This window comes from Meles meles, chromosome 10, assembly GCF_922984935.1.
Source record: "Meles meles chromosome 10, mMelMel3.1 paternal haplotype, whole genome shotgun sequence".
In the NCBI taxonomy this organism is placed as follows: Eukaryota; Metazoa; Chordata; class Mammalia; order Carnivora; family Mustelidae; genus Meles; species Meles meles.
Window position 1 is genome coordinate 107,164,168 of NC_060075.1, and position 22,062 is coordinate 107,186,229.

General features: G+C 39.7%; 1 protein-coding gene and 1 pseudogene across 5 annotated transcripts in view; one reads left to right on the forward strand and one right to left on the reverse strand.

Annotated features, from left to right (window-relative positions):
• SUGCT (succinyl-CoA:glutarate-CoA transferase) overlaps positions 1 to 22,062 on the reverse strand; it is a 793,120-nt gene that overhangs the window by 266,695 nt on the left and 504,363 nt on the right. The gene's annotated exons all lie outside the window — the stretch shown is intronic.
• Positions 18,517 to 18,647, forward strand: LOC123952343 (annotated as a pseudogene).

The window sequence follows — 22,062 nt, forward strand, 5'->3', positions numbered from 1 at the left end:
AATTAGGAAATGCACCAATGATGGCCTAGTTACCATTTTCTTGTTGGTGCCACACACCGGGCTCTAGTCCTATGAAGGGAGAAGGCGTTTCCCCAGAAAAGGACAGCTGTTCTCACTGCGAGTAAGCCTGGGAAATTTGAGTAGGGCAGGCACATCTGGGGCCAAGGTTTGGCCCCGATGCCCAGGCTGTGGGCTGAGTGGTTTAGGTGGCAGAGGACGAGCTGTCCCCGCCCTGTGGGGGAAGCTGAGTGAGGTCGCTGCTGGCCTAGAAAGGGTCTGGGCTGGGTCTGGACTTAGGCTGCTTCCAAGAGTCACACCCTGGGGTGTATTCTCCCTCTGTCACCCCCTACCCCAGGCAATCACAGTTGTGTCTCACAGGAAGTGACGTGGTGAGTTCTGATGGAATTGTATCCACATTTGGAGAAAAGTAGTAGTACAAGGTCCTTCTTTGGAAACCAAAATATGGAGTGTCATTGTCACTGGACAAAGGACCTCACCTACCATGCTCTCCCAAGGCAACCATCTGGTGACTTCAAGAGCCTGAGCTAGACAAACAGGGGACCAGGAGAAGGAGGTGCTGATTCTTGGGCAGGCATGAGGCAGAAATAGAAAGAAATAATAATAAATTAACACGTCTATGGCATTATATGTGACAAGCACTAAGTGCTTTACAGTTATTTACTCATTTGGTCCTCACCAGAACTCTATTAGGTAGATATCCTGATTGTACAAAGAAGGAAACTGAGGCACAAGGAGGTTAAGTCACTTACCCAAGTGGGGTAATTAAACTGTTGGAGAGCATTTTGAGATAGGCCAATTCTCAGCCATTTGGCAAGGAGCGGTTCCTGACATAACGACTGGGTGTGAAAAGGAAGTATGATCACATAATATAATTTTGCTAGAGGTGACAACATCTTGCACGACATTTTATTTGAAAAAATAGTTCCGAGGCATTTTTTTTTAATTCAAAAACTTCCCATTAAAGATTTTTTTTCTTGCTACTATTCTAGAATGTTGTTTTCAAACTTCCTCCCCCATGAACCCCCCTGACAGGCCAGACTCTCGGGGTGACGACTCTGGCCATTTCCCTTTGCCAATACCTGTTTTCCAGTCATCATCAAAATCCACTTCCAGGCCTGAAATCAGCATCTGGGGATAATACACTTTAACTGTTCCTACCTCTCTGATGCTGGCTGCTGGGCACCAGGGAAGGTCTGAGTTTGGAGAGGCAGGGGAGAGAATGAGTCAAACCAAGAGAGGCTCCTGCTTGGATCTCTTGAACCGTGAACTTGAGCAGGGCAGAGCTGGGGTCTTCAGCTACTTCCCTGGTCCCTCTTCCAAGGCAACATCAGTCTCTATGGCCCTGAACAGCTAACAGTTCCAGGAGCCTTCTGCCTTCTCACCTGGCCATGTCGTCTTCGTCTTCCTGTCACTCAGTCATTTTGCGTCTGGTCCACAGCTATGCTTTTCCCATTGGCTCTGATCTAGATTGATCACCTGGCTCTTATTTGTGACCTTAATTCCAAGCAGGATATTTCACTTAGCTCTTTGGAGAGCTTTCTGATGTAAATACAAATGGAAAAATCACCGTTTATAACTGAGAAATGTGTGCAACAGATTTGCACTAAGTGCATCTCTGCCCTTTAGTCGCGATTCCCAACACCCAACAATGAGAAATAGCCCTAAGTTGAGCTAAAGACCATCCTTACCTCCTTCATATGGGGGAAACACTGGCAAATGACCACTACCTTGCACGGGTTCTCTCTCTCTCTCTCTCTCTCTCTGTCTTTGGTACACATCAAAATAGCTCTGTTAAAACCATATTGAAAATGTCGCCTAACTCAAGGTCAGTGCCTCATCAGTAGAACCCAAATGTAGAATCTAAAATCAAATGGAAAAGCCCCAGGCGTGACTTTCCTTCTAAGTTTACTACACGTTTTCCAAATATGACCCCGGAACCCACTCCATCTGCATCTCCCTAAGTTAGTAGCCCCACATTTTAGGGTGTAAACAGACCCTACCTTCTTATTTCCACTGGTTCTCTGCACAAACCCTATGCCCACCATTCCTCTGCCCAACGCCTGCAGATTTGGTCAACATGAGCTAATACACTCTCTCTTCCAGACAACCAGTGACTGTAAGAGTTCACATCGTCAAGCCTGCAGATCCATTATTTTTTTACCTGAGTCTCTGCTGCAAGGGAATGACAGAAACGATGGAACCAGATCCCTATCTTTTGAGCCATAGTTACCAGTAGCTAAACTGGTCCAGTTCATGAGTACGGCAATGAGCAATTCACGAAAAAAGAAAGTGACTTTAATGAAAATGAAAATCAAACCCAAATTTTCAACAAGTGTTTACATCTGTCCTTCAACATTACCAGAGATTTGTCTTCCAATGTAAATTTGATACCTCTTGCCACACGGCGAAATAATTCTGTCCTTTTGCGGTTTTACTCTATTTTGTGAAAAGAAATAACTAGAAATGGATGGAAAAGGCAAAAGACTATATCTAAAATGTTTTAAATCTAGCAGAAAATCTAAAAAAGAAGCCATAATCGACAAAGTTACTGTTTGGTTCTTTGATTTTAAGTTTTCATGTTCTGTCTAAAAAATTTTGTCATGGAGATAGTTCTATCACTCTAACATAAATAAAGAGTCAACAAGTTCTCTGACCCTGCTTATATGTGTCTCTGTCCTCCTATATATCTTTAAAATGAAATTACAAGGAGAAAAATAAAGGGGGTAAGTATGAAAATGGTGCCTAGGATCAGAGTTGTAAGGATACACACACACACACACACACACACACACGCACGCACGCACACGGGTATATTATATACTTAAATAATCTACAAGATTACTAAACAAAGTGATGAGGCCCTGTGACACCAATTACTGAGTTTGTATTGGTTCAAGAAGCACTTTTATTTACATTATTTTAATTAGATCTCTTTGAAATTTTATTATATGTAGATGCACATATTTAACTACGTATTTATCTGTACCACAACAGAAACATTTCCTAGCTATCAAAAATATCAGATGTCAGCTTTCTCTGCAAAATGTATGCATTATACCACTCAGAATTCTAAGAAAAACAAATACATGACTGAAAGATAAAAATCAAAGGAAAAAAAATAACATTCGTTCAGGGCTTTGTAGCCAACAAAGTGTTTTCATATTCATCACCTCAAATTCCACATGAGTAAATGGAATTATTAAAAAAAAAAAAACCCATATCCTGTAATTTATACTTTCCCTAAGAAGACTATTGTAAGATTAACCAGGATTATTGAAGGATTATTATATATGATGTTAATAAGGCCTGAATCTGGAGGAATGCTTAAAGCAGAAAACCAAGAAAAATGCTTAAATCATAATCATTAATTAATCTTGCTTACAGTTCTTTATTAAGATTAATCACTTTTTAAGCATAAAACCCTACCCATTAGAAGTGTGATCATGGGAAACTTATTAAACTATTCTTTATGTCCATTACAAAGTGATTTCTTCAGTTGTAAAACAGAGATAACCCCTTATCTGCTCACAGACAACAGATCGCGCCGTATAATACTTTGACATCCCCTCTACCTAAATATTTAACATGTCCATGGTTTTATGATCACACAGCGACATGAATGAAGACAAAGTCATGTAAGCCTTTTAGATAATCAATTCTGCTTGACAGCTTTCTTGGAAATATAAAAAGAGGAAATCAGTATCTACAAAAAGATATCCATTATACTATTGTCTCATATAAGTGGCTTGTTGTAAAAACAAGAATTTCATTATGTATTGGGTGGGAAATTTTAAAGCAAGCTTTCAAAGGGGCTCATGACCTCATGTGGTAGTTATTCTTCACTTAAACAAAATAAAAAGAAAATGGAATAAATCATATGACATCTTACCATTCAAGTTTAATTAAAATATATTTTTCTCTTCCAACCCCAGCCTCTTTCCCATGCCAATGGCAAATAAACACCAAGCTGAATAAACGTTTACTGTGTCAATTCATGTTAAATATAAATTTAACAGCTTTAGACACACACACATACACACACACACACATACACCTCTTTTAAGAGTCATAAATTCCTACACCACTTTTCTGCTTTTTGTATGAGTAGACACACATACACACACATACACATATAATAAATATGAAGATATATTTAGACACAAAAAATTAGAATTATTTATTTTTCAAAATAGCTGAGTTAAGAGTAACCAACCACATTCCCATTCCCACCTGCCTTTGTGAAAATAAACTTGGATCTATTTGTAAGTCTTTCTTTCTTTTTCAGTCAAGCTTTCTGAAGTACAATTCACATACAGTGAAATTCACCCTTTCTGGTTCGGGTTTCTGTGAGTTTGACAAATGCAGGGTCAGGTAACCATCTCTAACAATCAAAATGTAGAATATTTCATCATGCCCCCAAATTTCTCATTTTTCTATAGTCAACTCCTGCGCTTCATCCTAGCTGATGGCAGTCACTGATTTGTTTCCTGCGCCAGCAATTTTACCTTTTCTACAATGTTACATGAACTGAATCATACAGTACGTAGTCTTTTTATCTGGCTTCTTCCATTGAGCATAATGCATTAGAGACTCATCCATATTGTTACATTTATCTGTAATTCTGCAACTGTTTATATTGCTAAGGAATATTCCGTTGGTTGGGTACATCACACTATTCACTGATCTATTTACCCGATGAAGGACATTTGGGCTATTTTCTACTTGTCAGTCTTTCTTAACATGTCAAAGCATGAGACATTATAGGATGGTAGTTAAGAGCCTAGGATTTTGAGCGAGACAGATCAAATCGAAGGTCTGCCATCTATTAATATGTTCTCTTAGGCAAATTGCTTGTATTTTCTGAGTCATAATACTACTGTCAAGATTAAATTAGTATGTGACTTGTAGTATCAATTAATAGCTGCCATTATTATTACTGTTATCTCTAATTCTCAAACTCTGCCTTACTTCTAGTCTTCAAACTGATCCCAAACATAACATCTTCAATCACCTCAGAGTTTCCACTATATCCTTTCACTTAAAATACATCACTCCTTCTCTCTGCTTCCCATCCTCAAGGCCCAAGTTCATCTTCCCTTATGAGGAAGGCCACACACATCCCAAACCATAGTCCCCATTTAACTTTCCATCCTCCACATTCCCACAGTGCACATTATCCAATCTGGCCGCAACTACCCACATGTGGCTTTTCAATTTTAAATGAATTGCAGCTTAAAAAATCAGGCACAGTCATCACGTTTCAAGTGCATAACTTGAAAATGTGGCTAGTGGCTGCCATATTGGACAACGAAGACTCAGGCACGCCTCATTTTATTTCACTTTACTTCTTTGTGCTTTGTAGATGCTGTGTCGTTCATAAATTGAAAGTTTGTGGCAACCTGTACTGAGCAAGACTATCAGTGCCATTTTCCCAACAGCATTTACTCACTTGGTGTCTCTGTCTCACTTCAGTAATTCTTGCAATATTTCAAACTTTTTCATTATTATTGTACTTGTTATGGTGATCTGTGATCAGCAATCTTTGATGTTCCTATCATCATTGTTTTGAGGCATCATGAACTTAATAATAAATGTGTGTGTTCTGACTGCTTTACCGACCAGCCATTCCTGCATCCTCCTCCCCCCCCCCCGGCTTTTAACCTATTTCCTGTGACACAAAAATATTGAAATTAACCCAATTAAAAACCCTACAATGGCCTCTAAGGGTTCAAGGGAAGAGTTGCAGCCCTCTCACTTTAAATCAAAAGCTAAAAATGATTAAGCGTAGTGAGGAAGTCATGTCAAAAGCCAAGACAGGCCAAAAACTAGCCCTTTTGTGCCAAAAAGTTAGCCAAGTTATAGATACAAAGGAAAAGTTCTTGAAGGAAATTAAAAATGCTACTCCAGTGAACACATGAATGATGAGAAAGCAGAACAGTCTTATTGCTGATATAGAGAAAGTTCTAGTGGTCTGGATAGAAGATCAAACCAGCCACAACATTCCCTTAAGCCAAAGCCTAATCCAGAGCAAAGCCCCGACTCTCTCTTCAACTCTGTGAAGGCTGAGAGAGGAGGAAAGCTGCAGAAGAAAGGTTTGAAGCTAGAGGAGCTGGGTTCATGTGGTTTAAGGAAAGAAGCCATCTTCCATAACATAAAAGTGCAAGGTAAGCAGCAAGTACTGATGGAGAAGATGCAGCAGGTTCTCCAGAAGATCCAGCTGAGATACTGAGTGATGGTGGCTGCACTAAACAACAGATTCTCAGTGTAGACAAAGCAGCCATCTACTGGAAGAAGATGCCATGTATGACTCCCATAGCTGGAGAGAAATCCATGCCTGGCTTCAAAGTTGCAAAGGACAGGCTGGCTCTTAAGGGACTAATGCAGCTGCCGACTTTAAGTGGAAGCCAGTGCTCACTTATTATCCTGAAAATCCTAGGGACCTTAAGAATTATACTCAATCTACGCTACCTGTGCTCTATAAATGGAACAACAAAGCCTGGATAGCAGCACATCTGTTTACAACATGGTTAACTAAATATTTCAAGCCCACTGCTGAGACCCACTACTCAAAGTAAAAAAAAAAAAATAATAATAATAATAATAATAAATAAATAAAGGAAAAGAAATCCTTTCTAAATAGTATAGATCATTAACAAAACACCTGGTCACCTGAGGGCCCTGATAAAGATAGACAGTGGAATTAATATAGAACATCCACTCTGCAGCCCAAAAACGAAGAAGTAATTTTGACTTTCAAATCTTATCATTTAAAATACATTAAATCTTATCATTAAAAATACACTTCATAAGGCTAAAGCTACCATAGCGATTCCTCTGATCAATCTGGACCAAATACACTGAAGACTTTCTGGAAAAGATTCACTTTCTACACACCATTAAGAAAACATGTGTTTTGGGGGACGAGGTCAAAGTATCCACAATAACAGGAGTTTGGAAGAAGCTAATTCCAGTCCTCATGGATGACTTTGAGGAGCTGAAGACTCTGGGGGAGGAAGTAAGCGCCAGTGGGGGAGAAACTGCAGAACTGGGATTAAGCGTGGAGCCTGGAGATGGGACTGCATTGCTGCAATGTCATGATAGAACTTTAAGGAAGGAGGAGTTGCTTCTGACGCAGCAACAAAGAAAGTGGTTTCTTGAGATGAAATCTACTTCTGGTAAAGATGCCGTGACAGCCGTGGAAATCATAACAAAGGATTTAGAATATCACATAAACTAAGTTGGGAAACCAGCAGTGAGGTCTGAGAGGCCAGACTGCAATCCTGCTTCAGGTCTACTGTGGGTAAAACACTATCAAATAGCATCGCCTGCTGCAGAGAAATCGTTCTGGAAAAGAAGAGTCAATTGATGCAGCTAAGTTCCCTGTTGTCTTATTTTAAGAAACGGCCATGGCCAGCCCAGCCTTCAGCAACCACCAGCAGCAAACAATGATACAGCATCTTTTAGGTGATGCTGAGCCACCTGGAAGATAAAAGCTAAAGGAATTTAAAAGAAGAAATGATTACCAAGGTCTGGCTGGCAAAGGAGTGGGCCATTGAAGATGTATGACAAAAATGAAAAAGAGTATTCCAAGGTATGTACAAGTAGGTAGAACCCTGTGTTATACTTTTCTATATTCCCTCCAGAGCATCGGGCACTGTGCTACATCCCATGATCGGGTCATAACTAACACACTGAGACATGGGGGAATCCAAAAATCCGTAACGAGAATAAATATAGTCACATGACAGAGGATGGTGTGTGAGGGACAGCCACAGAAAGAGCAGCCAAAAACCAGATGCTCAGAGATCAAACTCAGGGCAGATTGGCAAAGGTGTGTGCATAGAGCAAGTCCAGAGGTACGGGCTAAGAAGCAAAGTCAGGTCAAGTTGAAAAAAAACGAATAGATGACAAGAGAACAGGCAATCAAAGTGATACTGAGATAAACACAGCAGGAAGGTGGTGTCCAAAGATTAGCACGGTCCAGCCAGAAATAATTCATCGCCTGAGAGATTAAAGGAGGAGAGATTGGGTGCCCATGCAGGAGGCCAGGCTGGGGAATGCAGCCAGTTTGGAAATGCTGTCCCAGCTACCTTTTATCCCTGAGAGTTCCAGATGAGATGGTTTGTCTCCTGTCTCAGATGCTCAAATGACATATGGAAGTCATACAAATCTTTTGGATATGCTATGCTTACTGGCTAGTGGCAAGACAGCTGAAGCCTTTGTTATTAATATTTTTTGAAGCATAAAGGTAAAAGTTTAAAAAAAAAACAAACTCTATTGAAATGTAAGGTAAGAAGTAACATCCTTAAGTTTATTGGCTTCCTTCGAGGCCCTCACTGTCCCAATGGTATCCCTGCATTTTTTACGTGGCCTTCTTGGGGTCTTATTTGGCTCGAGTGACTTGCTCGAGAAGCTGGCCCCAGAGACATAGATAGCTTCCGCTGCTTGTTGGTTCCACCACATGTGTTTTGCCAAAAGATCTCGAGTCACAAAACAGTGTTTTCCCCAGCTTGTCTGCAGTGAACTGAGTATCAATGAAAATGTAAACTTTCTAAAGTCCAGACCTTGGATGAGAATCAAATGTGTTTGGAGGAAAAGGCAACACAACAACAATGAAGCTTGCCAGCAGTAGCCCCGTCCCTTCTGAGGGATCTGCCTTAAAGAGAGACTGTAAGTCTCAAGACCCAATCCAGATACGACATCACCCACTCCTCGGGCACAAGGCCAAGACTTACTGTCTGAAACCACAAGGCTCCTATAATCTTCAGAGTTTCTAGAATAACCACACTTGGCCCAAGTCTGTGATGAGCAGGAAGCTCATTAAGAATTCCCCACTATGCCCACGACAATCTCTTACCACAAGAAGCTACCTACAACAGTGGAAACCGGTGCCCCTATCCTTCTAATCACGTCTCCTTGGGCAGCAATCTGGGACCCCCTGGGGGCTGACTTTTAAAAGGCAAACACTGAAAAAATAAAATTAAAATTAAAAAAAAGGAAATCATAAAAAGAAATAAATAAAAGGCAAACCATCGAGGTCAGTTTGAATGTCATGAAAGGATTAATCCATGGCATGACCATTGGCAATGCCCTTGCAGTAGAAGACCCTGGCTCTCTAGTTTCCCACTTACACAGCAATGTCAGAAGTTCCTCTCGAGAGCGTGAAGAATGCCAGGTTATCCTGGGAAGCCAGAATATAACGTCAGGTTCAGAGGACTAGAACAGCAGGAGAAAAGTGTCCAGCATAAATAACGTGCCAAAAACTCGGGGACCTATAAAGGGCACACCAGATTTAGATCAAGAGCCACATCAGAATCCCAGCTCTCTCCCCTTCCAGCGGGGTGACCTTAGTGGAACCCTCCATTTGTCTTGTCATCAGTATACTCATCTGTAAAATGGGACAGCACGTTCCTTAACTGCTTTGGTGGGGTGTTATGACAATCCAGGGGGATAATGGCTGGGAAAACTTTATAATCTGCATATCGCCATGCACACGGGAGCTATTATTTGGTCTTCTTCCCTAAAATACTGTGCCTTGGAACTCACTTAGCCTGGGGTTTTCCAACTGCACTTCTGAAAGAACATTTTTGGAGCTACTCAAATGAAGACTTACACAAATACGAGTATCTGTTTTCTGCTTCTTTCTCTCTGATCCAAGGAACTTGCTTCCTTTCACAGATTTAGCTCTTTATGTCATTAACTAAATTTAAATCATGCCTAAAGACTTACTTGTTTGGCAGCACAGTTTCATATCCTGTTTGGTTTAATTTTTAAAATTCTTTTGTAAAGCACTCCAAGATGTTTGCATGAAGATCACTCAACAAACGGAAGCTTCTCTTGAATACACACACAAGGACACACCCACATCAATGGGAAGAAACATAATACAGACTTTTGTTAACATGGTAAAACAAGTATACAGGAAACAGTTCCTAAAATTACATTCGCTACCACATTGTATGGCCATTTCTTGGCGGAGAGATCCTTAACCCCCTCAAGACCAAGTGGGGAGGCTACTGTGGTCTTCTAGAATCCGAGTCCACCAACTCACACAGAGTAGATTTAAGGATACGCCGCAACATAGACCCGGTATTTTCCATGAAGCCGGCATCCTGGCAAGAGAGAATTCCCTAGCGTTTCACCATTTATCAAGAGACTAAACATCAGATCCTGAGCTCTGTTACATAAGCACAATACCCTCATTGTTAGCAGCTGCTTATTGGTCACCATTGCACAACTTGACCAGGTGCACGGCGGGAGGGAGCTCTATCTTTACGCAGGGAGTCCGGGAAGATGGGCTCCGGACTTGTTTGATGATGGTAAAACCCTGATTCTAAGCCATCAGGATTATTATAGTCCGTAAGGTACTTGCCAATTTACGCATATGTGGTAAAAATTAAGGCATGCTGCGGATACAAAAAGAGCCACTGGTTTAATTTGGAAACAGGTTTGTTGGTTTTTTTTTTTTTGTCTTTTGTTTTGGTTTTTTTTTTTTTTTTTTTTTTTTTGGTATGTTGAAGAATTGACTTTCAGCTGAACTGTCTGGATATGAAGGTGAAAACACTGACTCGGTGTCACTAAAGATCATCAGACAATTCTGATGAGGAAGATCTGTTTTGGAAAATTTACTTTGAATTAACCATGGCAAGAATATTTGACCTTTAATGATCTCTTCAAGAGAAACATGCTAAAATGAGCTTATTAGAAGAACCAAGGAACGATCGATTCTCCATGTGGGACAACAGAGTTTTTTGCATAGAGCACAAAAAAATCTATCTCCTTCTACATTCAAAAAAAAAAAAAAAAAAAAACTCTTTCACTTTAACTTAACCATTAAGGTTCAGACTTTTATATTGTCTTATAGGAATTCAAGGGCTATTTTTTTTCACCTTTGAGCTTTACTGAGTTTTAAGTTTTTTAAAACACATCTACCCTTACTGACATAGCTGGCCATTCAATGAATTTATGGTTTTCAAAAGCTTCAGATAACCAGCTAATTGTTATTTAAGGGTACTATGTTGTAAAGCAAGTTACTGAGCTGCCAATTTTTGTATTCCACAAAACTGTATTTGCATAGTGAGTCCATTTTTTGTTCTTGAGTTGTTTTAATTTTTAAGGAAGTTGTACCTCAATGTAATATAGAGCTAACCTAAGGTTCTTTGTAAAAAAAACAAACAAACAAAAAAAGACAATATCTAGGAAATACCAATAATATCAGCATTATTATTATTATTATTATTAAAAATGCCAATATTGATATTAGTAGACCATTGTTTTCCTAACATTTTAGGATACAGAGCTAATATATACTGAGCCTGGGCTCTGTGACAGGCACCGAGCTGAGGGTTCACTCAACACAAGAGCGACTCTTAGTTTCCCGGATGTATAGATAACAAATTAAGGCAAAGTGGCTGGAGAAAGCTGGGGTCATCTGACTCTGGAGCACTTACTCTCACACAGCAAACTAATTTTCTGTTTGCAGCAGGAATTGTCAGAAGAGGGGCAGGTCTTCAGTAAAAGTCTTTTGTAAACAAATTATACTTCAAAGTTTGAACCATAGTGTATCTTCAGGGTAGATCAAAAATTAATGTCCACCAAAAAAGCACTATCAAATACCAAATGATGAATAAAGTTTACAGCACTTTCAGGAATGAAAAACAAACTTTAGACCCTATACCTTGATTAGAATTCTTTAGCGGCAAATAGTGACTAAACTTTAGTTCTGGTTGTGAAACACAATAATGGAATTCAAATGCGTCATTGTTGGAATAGTACTCGGCCATAAAAAGGAATGAAACCTTGCCATTTGCAATGACGTGGGTAGAGCTAGACAGTGTCATGCTAAGCAAAATAAGTCCGTCAGAGAAAGACAAATGCCATATGATTTCACTCATGTGTGGAATTTAAGAAACAAAACAAATGAGCATGGGGAAAAAAAAAGAGTGGCAAACCAAGAAACAGACTCTTAACTATAGAGAACAGACTGACAGTCACCAGAGGGCAGGTGGGTGGGGGAAAGGGTTAAAAAGGTGACGGGGATGAAGGAGGGCGCGGGTTGTGATGAGCACCAGGTATCTAGGGAAGTGCTGAATCACTAAATTCTACACCTAAAACTAACAGTACACTGTATGTTGACTAACTGGCATTTAAATAAAAACTAAAAAGAACACCATTTTTAAAAAACTTTAAAAATGTATCATTGTTGAGAGATACCAAGACCATCACACAATTTGTCAATATATCTTCATTAGGAAGCAACGTATTGATTACAGCAGTGAAGTGTGCATTTCATAATCCTTCCAGCGAGGACATTTTGAAGGGGATGACTCTACCTTCAAACCCAAATACAGGTGTAGCTTTATAGTCTATAATGACCCTGTTTTCCATGTGAAGAAAATGAGGATTTTTTATGTTTGGTCATTGCTTCTGGAAGCAATCTCTCCCAGTAGCTTTTCCCTCCAACCTTGTAAGACTTGGTATATGTCCATCCAGGTTTGGACTTTATAATGGGATCTTCTAGAGAGCGTGCATGTCCCTGTTTCAGACTCCCAGTACAGAAGTATAATGAAGGAAGATTATGTTTCCTGAAGTTCTGTTTCCCCAGATTATTCCTGTGGGAGGAGGAACATTTACTTTTGTGCCCATCAGTTTCCTATCTTTAGTTTCATGGACGAGTCTTTACAAACACGAGGTGATTTGCGACTCTTTGAGACTCTCTCCACTCATTTTGAGGTGGCCTTTTCCTTCCCAAGCTATAAATGGCAGGCTGAGCAGAACCTCCCTAAATTAGACCCTATTTGTACTACATCTTGCAGGAATTATTCAAATATTCTAGCCCGTGGGTGTTCCAATTTCTTATTTCCTGTGCAAGTACAGTCTTTTACTTGATATGTATCAGGAAAAAGATTATACACACACATACACACACATCTTTGGGGGGGTAGGGTATTAAATGTGTGGGATAAAAATCACAACTTTGAAACAAAAATAAAGCAATCTTTTTTAGGCTTCCTCCACGATTACGATATTTAAGGGGGAAAATTAATTTCCATATCTTTCTCCAAAAATGCAATAAAAACTAAAATAAGTTACTGTCCCTCTTCTTCCTTTAGTTTAGAAAGGAAAACAAAATATGTCATGTTGAAGATTTTATGGAAACCCTGAAATGTGAAGTACTCGTCAGCTGGCTAACTCCTCCTAAGCTTAAATGTCACGGAGCTGCCCCAACTCCCATATAAGTTGTATTCCCCACATCAGTTTCTCATAGCCCATTTTCATTTAAGTAAGACCACACCTGTCATAATAGAGTTTTTAATGCCCGGCCTCCTCCACTTGATTGCAAATTTCTAAAAATGTTAACCGTTGTATACCCAGGGCCGCCACAGTAGCTGGGTACATGATACATACTTAAGAAATAATGTGTTGAATTAATAATTGAATAAGTATTAAAACAGACAACAGGTTTTTTTTTAAGGAAGTTGTCTAAAGAAACACAATACAGTGTCATAAAATGCTTGTACTCTCCTTTGCTGTACAAATATATTTTCACACAAATGTACGATCAAAAATTAATCAAGAAATGTCACATGCCTTCCTCTTGACCCATTGCATTTGAATACCTTTGCTTTGTGGAGCCATTGGGGGACTGCTGTGCTTACTTAACCCTAAACAAAGTACAGGGCAGGGCTCCACACCCTGCCTTGGACAGAGTGGCTTGGGTATTGGCCCACAAAGCAATTTAAAAGACAATATGACTAGGCAGAGGTTATGCCTCCACAAGCTACAAGTCTTCTAGCACTTTAAAAAAAAAACCTTCGGGGCGCCTGGGTGGCTCAGTGGGTTAAGCCTCTGCCTTCGGCTCGGGTCATGATCTCAGGGTCATGGGATCCAGCCCCGCATCGGGCTCTCTGCTCAGTGGGGAGCCTGTTTCTCCCTCTCTCTCCGCCTGCCTCTCTGCCTACTTGTGACCTCTCTCTCTGTCAAATAAATAAAATATTAAAAAAAAAACCTTCTTCACTAAAAACATAAATATTTTTAATGCTTATAGGGCACATTTTCTTACGTAAAATATTCACTAGCTTTTGGGAAACCAATAGTTTGTCAATTCATTTAGATAGAAAGAGAGACATATAAATACTATATACATCATATAGTATGATAGAATATATATAATATGTAGACAGAGTAAATACTGTAAAAAACTGTGTATGGGAAAATATTTCTTGTTCCCCCTCATGCATCAATCAACCAATGGATTTCTGTCTGAAGTCTGCATTGCAAACACAAAGCTTTAGATTAAGCTTTTTAATGGCCTCATAATTAAAGACATAATAAATCTAGATAAAGCTAGTCAAAGTTGATGTTTGTTTCCTTATAGTGTCTAGACTGGCTATGAGGATTGTTTCAAATGGATGAATAAACTGCTTTCCAAGTATCCCTTTTATATATAATAAATCTGACCAGATAGGTGAATTCTCTCAGAAGGAAGGCAGCATGAAGAAATTCCAAGTCTACCACATCCCTGAACTATCCTGCTCCAGGGCAGGCAGGACCCCCCCAAAGATCAGTAAAGGGACTACTCACTTGGGCCTCACCCAAGGTACATTAGCTACAGTCTCCTAAACTTGGCACATGTGTTCACTTGGCCTGAGTGCTCCACTCAGTTCTGACCTCCCTGAATGAGCTCTCCCTTCCCTGAAACTTCTCCTGTCAAGATTTAGTCACTGTCTCCTGATTAAACGCTCTAGAATCTAGACGCGCCGTGTGCTAAAGCACACCCACACCATTTATGTCTGTTTCCATAAAAATGGATGAGCATGCACTTGTTTATGTGTTTTCTCTGTGTGTGTTCTTGGGCCCTCTCATGTGTCTGTCCAGCTGAACTGAAGGGCTACAGAGTACTTCCTGCAGCCCAACCACAGCAGGACAGCTCAGCTCTGGTCTCAGACCACCGGGAGGATCCCATCGAAGACCCACTGTGTGGGAGAAGCGTCTCACAGCTCCTCAAGAGCACTAAGATGCAAGGGAAGACAGAAGAAATCAGAGCCCCCAACCATGGCTCAGGTTGTTAGAAGGTAGGGTTGAAACGTCATTTCAGTTTCTATAAATCATGGAGCCTATTTAATGGTGCAAATGTGTTGCTGATAGTTACAATGAAAAGATGGAATGCTAGTAACAGTCTTTAAGTGGTGAAATGTTTCCTTTTATTTTATCATTTACTTTTCTGAGATTCTAATAGAATAATGTAAAATGTAAAAACAGAACAAAACAAAACCCCAGTAATCCACTCGACTGTGAGTTCTATGAAGGCAGAAAGCACTACTTTTTTCATCTATTGTTAGTACTGCACTGTCCCTAGGGCCTAACATAGTGCTTAGCACATTGCTGGCATGAATTAATATTTATTAAGTGCTTATATGTTCTAGATACTGTTCTGAGATCTGGGGCTATAGCGACCAACAAGACAAAACCCTTGCTTTCATGGAGCTTGCATTCTATGTGGGGGGAGGAGGCAGGAAACAAATAAATGGAGAATTAAATAAAGAAGAAAATATGAGAAAATGGTAAGTGCTATTGGGAAGTATCCTGGTGAGGGGTTGAGGAACTAATTTGAATTGAGACACTAGGAGGGGTCTTCCTCACTAAATGACTGGAGCCAGCCATTAGATCACAATACCTGTCCTCTGTGGTTGCCCATGGGGACCACTGGGGGAGTTAAGGAATCAGAGACTCTGATTTCACCAGGATTAGGTGGTGGGGCCTGGGCACTGGTGTATTTAAACGTTACCAAGCCAATTCTAATGGACAGCCAGGAATGAGAACCACTCAAGAGAAAGAACATTCCAGCCAAGAAACTGCTTAGTACAAAAGTCTTCATATGGGAGTGAGGCTTGTAACGACAGCAATGACTAATAAACATTTGATTAGAATCATCTAGAGGACCTTAAACATAAAGATGCCATTAGCACACCCTAAACCCAATAAATACAGCAGACTGTGGAGCAGTGAGGGCCAAGAATCGGTGTTACTCTGTAGAACACAGCAATAGACAACTGTGTTCCATGTAAGGCGACCAGTCATCCTGGTTTGGCCAGGACTGGGGGGTTTCCAGGGACATTGGCCTTCAGTGCTAAAAACTGGAGCCATCCTTGGAAAACTAGTTAGAGAAGTGGTTCTCAAAGACTGGTCCTAGGGAATCAGAAATGCTGGTGGGGGGACAATCTGTGTTTTAAGAGACCCGCCCCATGATTTTGATGCAGGCTAAAATTTGAGAGCCACTATGTTAGAGCAAAAGAAAACTGTGTCTACAATAGAGATAAGGTTAGAGAAGTAGACACTGGTTAGAAAAGGAAGGAAGGAAGGAAAGAAAGAAGGATGGATCCCACCCAGATATATTTTCATAGTGCCTCTAGTTGGGAAAAATATTAGTCTCTTCAAATTTTATGAACACATAAGCTGGTAGAAAGCCATATTGTGCTCAAGAAATAAAACACATGTTTATGGTTTTTAAACAATCAGAAGCAAAAAAAAAAAAGTCAACAAAAGGCTCAAACGACTGTGAAACTCCTCAGAATAAAGTACCTTATTAATAAAATACCAAACTACTCACAATCAAAAAATACATACTTGTTATCTTCTTCTCAAAGAATTAAAAAGTGACAAATGCTCTGCCTTGTCATCAAGACTGCCTTTGTACTGGAAATGGAGGGGCTTAGTCCACTTTTCTTCCCTCCATTCCCCAAATCCACTCCAATCCAAGCATCTGTCTTGAGCCAAGCAGGTGGCGAAGCCAGCAGGCAGTCAAACAGGACCTAAGGGATGTCATATTAGAGATACATGAAAGGGACTGCTCTCCTGTGGACCTTCTTGCTTCCCTGGTGACCAAGCAAGGAGAGTCTCTGGACTTGGTTCTGAAAAGCTGGGCCTACTGGTGTCCTTGGAACCCAAGATAGTGAGTAATACTGAACAGGTAGGGTGCACGTTCTCCATTGAGGCTGACAGATGGTATGGAAACCAAAGAACAGAAAGGATTTCTGGTGTTTGGACACAAAGCTCACCATCTGCTTGTTACTTCATTGAGATCAGAGACAACCTGCCCACTACGATTCCCCAAGATCACAACTGCTTGTGGAACCCTAACCAGAGGATTTAAAAATACAACCAAAAACCACCAAAATTTTTAAACTAAAAAATTTGTTATAAAAACTGAAATAGAAGTTGGTCTCTGTCAAGAGTCAAATTAATTAGCCTAGAAAATCAAAGAGAAAATATGCCAAAAGATGGAAATCATGAGAAAAAGAAAAATCAACTATGGATAAATCCAGGAGCCCTTAACATCCAAACAGTGGGAACCCTGGGAGGTAGAAAAGAGGAACTAACAGAGGAAAAAGAAGTAGCAAATGAATTAAAAAAAAAAAAAAACAAAAAAAAAACTTCCAAGGGGAAGAAAGACTTGAAAGAGTCCACTGAGTGAGTTGCAACTCAAAGAACCTGCACTCATTATTAGGCCTGAAAAAATCCTTGTATCTTGAGATATGCAAATATTTAGGTAACAAACAAACCATATGTCCAACTATAAAAAAAAAAACACTAAAAAAAATCTATTGAAACAACAAATATGAACAGAAGCCTCAAGAAAAGATTAAGAAAGGAGGAAACATTAATGAGAAATACACACGTATGCTATCTGCATATAATTAAACCTAGGTCAGACTGTCTACAAATGCAGTAATTGGGCGCTAAATAAGGACTCCTGAGATGAAAAGAGATATACCATGAGAGAAAATTTAATAAACCCCACAACTTAAAACATTGCATTATCTCAGTACAACCTAGAAGTTTGCTAAAAATATGGGGAGAGAGGAATAGACAGTAGAAATTTTCTGTAGGTTGCTAAGGAAAACTCTGGTATCTTGATTCCTTGTGATAATTTAAAAATATTTATGATACTTCGAGTACTAGACAGTGAAGACAACCACTAGTGGAATAGAAAACTAATTTAGAAAAGGGAATAAGGTTAATAAATTACAGCATCAGAAAATAGGTATAAATTTTTCAAAAAAGGAAATAAATACTGAATGTAAAACAAAAATGGGGGGAAAGCCACTAAGTATATCAGTGGTAAAATAAATGTGAATGGGCATATTCTCATAAAAGATAGAGTGGCAAGCTAGATTTTTAAAAATTAAAACCAAATAATAAAAATTTAATATAAACAAATAAATGAAAAGATAGGCAAATGCAAATAAAAGGAGGTAGAAGAACTAATATTAATATCAAAAATGAGAAATTTGAGGACAAAGCACTGAAAAGTTCAAGAGATAGGTAATGAGAAAGGCATAATTTATTTTTTAAAATATATAAATACCAATCATCAATCTGGAGATAAGAAACCACAACAAAACTAAATATTCAAAGCAAAAACCAAAAACAAATAAACACAAAATGGTTGGATCTGTGAGAGAAGCATAAAACTCCTCTAGAAATCTTATAGGCAGCTTTGCGCAGTGGCAGTATCGTAGCCAATGAGGTTTATCCGAGGTGCGATTATTGCTAATTGAAATCTTATAGGCTTACTGGCATGAAGAACCAGAAGTCCAAACTCGAGGAAATTCCAGCCACTGGAAAGAGAAGGGAGAATCCCAGAAAGGAGAGAGGCCGAAAGGGAAGTCTACAAACTCTGCCCAAACAATGATGACCCTGGACTGTCCCTGTAGCGCTGACAGCTAAGACTAAGAAGAACTGAACCAAGAATTGAGATTCAAAGGGAAGAGATTTTGTAGTTTGAGTCCAGCAATATTTAGAGTCTGTTTAGAAAACCAGGACTCTTCAGAGGAGTATACCAAAATACAGAATCTCTACAAAAGATCATTCATAACGACCAGAAAACAAGCCAGATTTACTCAATATACACTTCCTCCTTTCCAAAACACACTCAGGGAAATAAAACATTTTCAAGAGAAAAATTAAACAATGGAAATAACCAGATACTAGAATTTCTATTCTGAGATTCTTCCATCCATCTTCCTTCCTTGTCTCCTTTATTCAGGGTAGACCTGCATTGAATTTGGAAAGCTCTCCCACCCTTTCCCAGCTCCCTCTCCATTTTTCTCTCACAGGTGTTTCCTCTACTAAAATCCTTGCTAGTTCAATCTCATCTTGTTGTCTGTTTCTTGAGGACCCAGTTATACAACTGGTCTGAGAAATCTAAAAGTCCAAACCAATGGTCTAGCAATGGTTCTCACACTTGCAGGTCATGTTAGACCACAGATTGCTGGGCCACGCCCAAGGGATTTTTGACACTAACCCTGCATATCTAACAAGTTCCCAGGTGATCCTGATACTGCTTGTCTGGGGCCACACTTTGAGAACCACTGGTTCATTTCCAAACGTGATATTATGGTTTCCAAGCTCTGTCCTGGGAAAATCTGATGCTTGAGGGTCAGCTATAAGAGGAAAGGTGATGCTTAGGAGGCAGGGGTCCAGAGCCTCTCCCCCACTTCAACCAAAGCAGCTCTGTTGTTATCAGTTTTATATATTGATATGCAGTTGATAAGAGTTCAAGTGATGAGAAACATATTTGAAAACAATGGCTCTAAACAAAACGCAACCAAGCTTTTTCCTGTAAAATGAAGACAATGCTGGTGATGCCCTCTTTCTGGTCTGGCTGACCACCTGGAATGCCCAGTAGCTACTTTGAACAGCCTTCCCTTACAACCTTATTCTAACTTTCACATACTAGGTCTACAATAACACTAAGGTCTCTAAGAGCCTTCTGATTTCCCAAATTCACACGTTCTCTGCTCTCAACAAACTGAAGAGTTGTTTTTTGTTTGTCTGTTACACTTTTAGTAGGCTGAAACAGCTTTCTTAGAAGTTTATAAACCGTTTTGAAAAAGCATTTTCCTCTGGTGAGGGCAGACCCCTTTCCCTCCATTCTCTCTTGCCTTTCTAAAAACTTCCACCCATATTTGACAGCTGCAAGGCAGAAAATGAACTAGATTGAACCACTGAAAGCTGTGAAGCTCCAGCTAACATTCAGTCTTCAAGCTGCTGCTTGACCTTCGGAGAAACACTTCTCCTTCCTTGTAATCCTTTTAAACACATTCCTGTTCCACCACTAGAGCTGAGTTGTTCAAAACGCTTAGCAAACTTTATGAGCCTCTTTGTTTTTGTTTTTGTTTTTTTTAATCTTATGTGAATAAAGGACCCATCTTTTACTCTTCAGTATGAAGCAACAAATACCAAATATGAGCAACAATGACTAAGGAAAGGCTGATTTATCACAGTTCAGCAAACGGGCCTCCCTTCCACAACACAAGACCGGTGTTACACGGGATGTACTTATTCAGCTACAGGTAATTCAGTGTGAGGAAAACCTAGAGATTTTTAACTTCTCTTCCTCTTTACCATTCTGTCTATGTCTCCTTAAAGAATCCATAGAACTTCTGAGATTAAAAGATTAAAAAAAAAAAGGAGTTGAAGTTTCTGTTTGATGTGAATTAGAAGTTCTGACAAAAAATTAGTGGAAGAACTGTGAGAAAAAGTCTACTTTTTTTTTTTAAAGATTTTATTTATTTATTTGACAGAGAGAAGATCACAAGTAGGCAGAGAGGCAGGCAGAGAGAGAGGAGGAAGCAGGCTCCCTGTGGAGCAGAGAGCCCGATGTGGGGCTCGATCCCAGGATCCCGAGATCATGACCTGAGCCGAAGGCAGCGGCTTAATCCACTGAGCCACCCAGGCGCCCCAAAAGGAATTAGATTTTTTTTTTATTTCTTTGACAGAGAGAAATCACAACTAGGCAGAGAGGCAGGCAGAGAGAGAGGAGGAAGCAGGCTCCCTGCCAAGCAGAGAGCCCGATGCGGGGCTCGATCCCAGGACCCTGGGACCATGACCTGAGCCAAAGGCAGAGGCTTTAACCCACTGAGCCACCCAGGCGCCCATTTTTTTTTTATTTTAAAGATTTAACTTATTTATGAGAGAGAGGGAGAGAGAGAGGCTGGGAGAATCAAAGGGTGAGGGACAGGCAGACTCCACACTGAGCATGGAGCCTAACGTGGGGCTTGATCTCACAACACTGAGGTCATGACCAGAGCCGAATCCAAGAGTCAGATGCTCAACCAACTGAACCACCCAGGCATCCTCAAATTCTACATTTGAATCAACTAGTAATTTAAATGTTATCCCCTCTTTTCCATGACTCTCAGATAATTAAGAGCTATCTTCCAGGAGTCAGAATACTAAAGTTGTTACTAGTTAAAATATACACACACACACATACATACATATATATACTTATATGTCTACAAATTATATATAATCCATATATATATATGGTGAGAAATTATACCAGGCAAGGTGTAAATAGAAATAAAGGCAATAATAGCAAAGAAAACACTGAGGGAGCCTTAGTCCCCTTCTTTCAAAAGTGTAAGATTTTCAACCTTTTGACATTGGTGGTAGTGACTTTTGAAAAAATACACACGAGGCAGATAATGCAGTGAATTTTTCTCCAAATTTCTAAAATTTTTCTCAACGTCCCTCCCCAAAGCCACTCTTTCATCGTATTGAAGTCTAGGCTTACTAAAGAAAGTTCTGAACAAGGTAAGAATGGATGTAAGGTAAAAAACAAAACAACAAAAAACAAAAACAAAAACAAAAACAAAAAAAACACTTGAGGACTTGCTCCAATGGTTGGGTTTGAATTAATTTTAGATTAAGCCACTAAATGGAGCCTGGGCAGGATGCATAGTCTCTGCAATGCAGTTTCGATAGCTATACACTGTGTATGACAACTGACCTCCTGTGATTGCTGTGAGGGTTTCATCAGGATGTCCACAGGAGCAACTCTAACGGTTATTTGTAACAGTAAGTGCTCAATAAATGTCAGTTAACTGAAGGTAAAGGTTGATGCACCAACAATTTGTGAGACTAAACTAATAGGACCCCTTTGAGACAATATATGTCTTGAGAAACAAAATGAGAAATGAAGGTTAAAAGGGTTTTAAATTATATAGAGGTTTGTTCTGAAAAGAATTCCAC